The following is a 5867-nucleotide window of genomic DNA, read 5'->3' on the forward strand; positions in this document are numbered from 1 at the left end:
ATAGTGTAGGCCGAGAAACACTTTAACAAAAGCCCATGTGGATCTTGTTGGTATTGCATTTCCGATTTTGTATGCAATGGTAAAAAGTTATAAAAATCCTGAAACATTGATAGTATAGACCAAGAGTAACTACCACACCACAAATGGCCCACCATTACCCATAGGTGGCGCTACAGGCCACGCCAAAAAGCACAAATATACAAGGCTTACTGGAATGGATAGGCTCACCAAGCCCCCTCCCTTCACTTATTGGCTTGAAAAAAAGGCCCATGTGGCTCTTGATGGTATTGCATTTCCGATTTTGTATGCAATGGTAAAAAGGTCTCAAAATCCTGAAACATAGATAGTATAGGCAAAGAAACACTTTAACAAAAAGCCCATGTGGATCTTGTTGGTATTGCTTTTCCGATTTTGTATACAATGGTAAAAAGTTATAAAAATCCTGAAACATTGATAGTATAGACCAAGAGTAACTACCACACCACAAATGGCCCACTATTACCCATAGGTCTTCCCTTGACACACGCGCGGGCTTGGCAAGACGCACACGCAACATTTCAGGAGAGTGTTCCTTGGTCTTTTGCAAAGGCCATGTGGATCTTGATGGTATTGCATTTCAGATTTTGTTTGCCATGGTAAAAAGTTCTCCAAATCCTGAAACATTGATAGTAAAGGCCAAGAGTAACAACAACACTTTAACAAAAGCCCATGTGGATCTTGTTGGTATTGCATTTCCGATTTTGTATGCAATGGTAAAAAGTTAAAAACATCCTGAAACATTGATAGTATAGGCCAAGAGTAACTACCACACCACAAATGGCCCACCATTACCAATAGGTGTCGCTACAGGCCACGCCCTAAAGCACAAAGCACTTCACTTCTTGTGAAGATTAAAGCGCTTCACTTCTTGGCTTGAAATAAAGGCCCTTGTGGATCTTGATGTTATTGCATTTCAGATTTGGTATCCCATTGGAAATTCTGCAGCATTGATTTTTCTATACAGTTACAATTTGTCAAGAATATACATTTTTCAATGGTTCGCAATGCTTTACACGTAAGCCAGTCAAACAAGTTCATATGAAGACTCTTGAGAATGTTTAGTACACAAATCTGAGAAAAAGTTGACTCTAAGATGAAAGGTCGATTTTTGGTGAATCTTTGAAACATGCATGCTTGGCTAATTTCTAGGGAAATTTACAATGAAATGTGTCCCCTGCTCCAAATTCTCAGACACTCATTCTTCCCTTGACACGCGCGGGCTTGGCAAGACACACACGCAACATATCAGGACTGTGTGGGCTGACCAAGCCCCCACTCATTCCTTGAATATCAGCATAGGCCCTTGAGGACCTTGGTGTCATTGCATTTCCTACTTTGTATGCAATAGTAAAAAGGTCTCCAAATCCTGACACATTGACAGTACAGGCCAAGAGTAACTACCACACTTTACCCAAAGCCCATGTGGATCCTGTTGGTATTGCATTTCCGATTTTATATGCAATGGTAAAAAGTTTTTAAAATCCTGAAACATTAATAGTATAGGCCAAGAGTAACTACCACACCACAAATGGCCCACCATTACCCATAGGTGGCGCTACAGGCCACGCCTTAATGCATAAAGATACAAGGCTTTCTGGAATGGATAAGCTCACCAAGCCCCCTTCCTTCACTTACTGGCTTGAAATAAAGGCCCTTGTGGATCTTGATGGTATTGCATTTCAGATTTGGTATGCCATTGGTAATTCTGCAGCATACATTTTTCTATACAGTTACAATTTGTCAAAAATAAACATTTTTCAATGGTTCGCAGTGTTTGGAGGAATCCGCCATTACTGCTTGCAGTTATATTTAGGATTCCTCCGTAAGGAGGAAACCTATTGTTATTGGTGGTTTTATTATTTGTAATTCTTGTACCATGGGAGTCAATGGCAGCCCCTAGACCCCATCGACAACTTTTTGTGAAATTTGGCACACTCATTAAGGACAGTTTCTTCTATACCTACACCAAGTTTCATGTCTCCCATTAGACCACTCTAGCGCCACCAATGGGTCAAAGTTGGACTTGTGTTTACACACGCAACTTTTGAACCGTATGACTCATTTTCAAAAATGAGGTACCATTGGATTCCCTGGATCAAGCCGAGTTCAACGCACACCATGGCGTTAATTTCCGGTTATATAGATTTCCCGCCATTTCCGGTTTTATCAAAAACCTTTGAAAGCCTACTCCTCCTACAATTTTTGTCATATCTTCTTCAAAATCACCAGAGATGATCTTCAGACCAAGCCTCACAAAAGTTATCAAAGGAATTTTGATCCTCATAACCGTCTGTCCGGTACAGCCAATCAAATTCATCAGAAAAGCCGCAAAACAGGATGTGAAGTCATGTCTCAGCAAATCTTTGAGATATCAACACTAAACTTGGTAGATCGGAGGAAGACACTACAACATGTTACCATGTGCAAAGGCAAATTCATATCTCAAAAAATGATTGATATAAAGCAAATTGAACTTATCGCTAACGCTAAAATTATGCTTTACACATCAGCCATTCAAAAACTGATACTCTGATTCAATCACAAGTTCATATGAAAACTCTTGAGAATGTTCATAACACAAATCTGTGAAAAAGTTGACTGTAAGATGAAAGGTCGATTTTTGGTGAATATTTGAAACATGCTTGCTTGGCTAATTTCTAGGCAAATTTCCAATGAATGTCTCCCTTGCTCCTCCCCGCGCGTGCTCCAAAATCTCACACACACTCAGCCTTCCCTTGACACACGCGCGGCCAAGACGCACACGCAACATTTCAGGAGAGTGTGGGCTGACCAAGCCCCCACTCATTCCTTGGTCTTTAGCAAAGGCCCATGTGGCTCTTGATGGTAAGTTTTTAAAATCCTGAAACATTGATAGTATAGACCAAGAGTAACTACCACACCACAAATGGCCCACCATTACCCATAGGTGGGGCTACAGGCCACGCCAAAAAGCACAAATATACAAGGCTTTCTGGAATGGATAGGCTCACCAAGCCCCCTCCCTTCACTTATTGGCTTGAAAAAAAGGCCCATGTGGCTCTTGATGGTATTGCATTTCCGATTTTGTATGCAATGGTAAAAAGGTCTCAAAATCCTGAACATAGATAGTATAGGCAAAGAAACACTTTAACAAAAAGCCCATGTGGATCTTGTTGGTATTGCTTTTCCGATTTTGTATACAATGGTAAAAAGTTATAAAAATCCTGAAACATTGATAGTATAGACCAAGAGTAACTACCACACCACAAATGGCCCACTATTACCCATAGGTCTTCCCTTGACACACGCGCGGGCTTGGCAAGACGCACACGCAACATTTCAGGAGAGTGTGGGCTTACCAAGCCCCCACTCATTCCTTGGTCTTTTGCAAAGGTCTTGTGGATCTTGATGGTATTGCATTTCAGATTTTGTTTGCCATGGTAAAAAGTTCTCCAAATCCTGAAACATTGATAGTAAAGGCCAACAGTAACAACAACACTTTAACAAAAGCCCATGTGGATCTTGTTGGTATTGCATTTCCGATTTTGTATGCAATGGTAAAAAGTTAAAAACATCCTGAAACATTGATAGTATAGGCCAAGAGTAACTACCACACCACAAATGGCCCACCATTACCCATAGGTGGCGCTACAGGCCACGCCCTAAAGCACAAAGCACTTCACTTCTTGTGAAGATTAAAGCACTTAACTTCTTGGCTTGAAATAAAGGCCCTTGTGGATCTTGATGTTATTGCATTTCAGATTTGGTATCCCATTGGAAATTCTGCAGCATTTATTTTTTTATACAGTTACAATTTGTCAAGAATATACATTTTTGAATGGTTCGCAATGCTTTACACGTAAGCCAGTCAAACAAGTTCATATGAAGACTCTTGAGAATGTTTAGTACACAAATCTGAGAAAAAGTTGACTCTAAGATAAAAGGTGATTTTTGGTGAATCTTTGAAACATGCATGCTTGGCTAATTTCTAAGGAAATTTACAATGAAATGTGTCCCCTGCTCCTCCCCGCGCATGCTCCAAATTCTCACACACTCATTCTTCCCTTGACACGCGCGGGCTTGGCAAGACACACACGTAACATATCAGGACTGTGTGGGCTTACCAAGCCCACACTCATTCCTTGAATATCAGCATGGGCCCTTGAGGACCTTGGTGTCATTGCATTTCCTACTTTGTATGCAATAGTAAAAAGGTCTCTAAATCCTGACACATTGACAGTACAGGCCAAGAGTAACTACCACACTTTACCCAAAGCCCATGTGGATCCTGTTGGTATTGCATTTCCGATTTTATATGCAATGGTAAAAAGTTTTTAAAATCCTGAAATATTAATAGTATAGGCCAAGAGTAACTACCACACCACAAATGGCCCACCATTACCCATAGGTGGCGCTACAGGCCACGCCTTAATGCATAAAGATATAAGGCTTTCTGGAATGGATAAGCTCACCAAGCCCCCTTCCTACACTTACTGGCTTGAAATAAAGGCCCTTGTGGATCTTGATGGTATTGCATTTCAGATTTGGTATGCAATTCTGCAGCATACATTTTTCTATACAGTTAAAATTAGTCAAGAATAAACATTTTTCAATGGTTCGCAGTGTTTGGAGGAATCCGCCATTACTGCTTGCAGTTATATTTATTATTATTATTACACTTCTTCTGTCATTGGAGTCTATGGCAGCCCCTAGAACCGTATGGTAAAAAGTTGTGAAATTTAGCACACTTATTAAGCACAGTCCCCTCTTTATATTCACCAAGTTTCATGTCTCTCATTGGAGCACTCTACTGCCACCAACTGGTCAAAATTGGACTTGTGTTTACACATGTAACTTTTGAACCGTATGACCGATTTTCAAAAATGAGGTACCGTTGGATTCCCTGGATCAAGACGAGTTCAACACACCCTATGACGTCAATTTCCGGTTATATAGATTTTCCACCATTTTGAATTTTAAGGAAACACGTTTTTTCGCTTCAACTACTTTTATTTTTTTCAAATCTTCCCCAGAATTGGCACACATTATCATCAGACCAACCCTCACAGAATTTATCAAAGGATATTCGATTTTCAAAACCGTTTGTCCGGTACAGCCAATCAAAATCGGCAACAAAGCAACCAAACAGGAAGTTGGGTCATATCTCAGCTAATCTTTGAGAAATCAACACCAAACTTAATATCATGACTCGGAACCCTATTTTGAGGCTGTCCAATTAATTTGGTGTCATGTGATCACTGGGCGTGGCTGCAGGAAGCAAAAATGTGTTTCGCCCAATAACTGTCGATTTGTTTGCTTTTATTAAGTGATTCCTTTGTCTCATGATATGTTGGGACATCCCGTATGTGATACATGATAACTTGTGATAATAGCCGAATTGATCCGTCCGCCATTTTGAATTCATTGAAAAACGTTTTTTCTTTACTCCTCCTACACATGTTGTCCAATCTTCACCAAATTTGGCAGAGAGTATCTTCAGACCAAGCCTCACAAAGGGTTTCACATGATTTTTTTTATTTTCAGAACCGTTTGCCCGGTACAGGCAGTCAAAATGTGCCATTAAGCCAGCCAACAGGAAGTTGGGCCGTATCTCAGCAAATCTTTGATGGATTCACACCAAACTTGCTGCATGCACTCGGAACCCTGTTCTGAGGATTTCTTAAGTGTTTTATGGGTCATTTGACTGCTTGGCCACCACATTGCTGCTTGCAGCTATATTTATTATTATGTTTTACCCATGGGAGTCAATGGCAGCCCCTAGAGCACAATAGTAAAAAGTTGTGAAATTTGGCATGTTGAAACTGCAGACCATTAGTAACTACCATACC

This window comes from Hypomesus nipponensis, chromosome 14, assembly GCF_054491055.1.
Source record: "Hypomesus nipponensis isolate SF chromosome 14, ASM5449105v1, whole genome shotgun sequence".
NCBI classification, from domain to species: Eukaryota; Metazoa; Chordata; class Actinopteri; order Osmeriformes; family Osmeridae; genus Hypomesus; species Hypomesus nipponensis.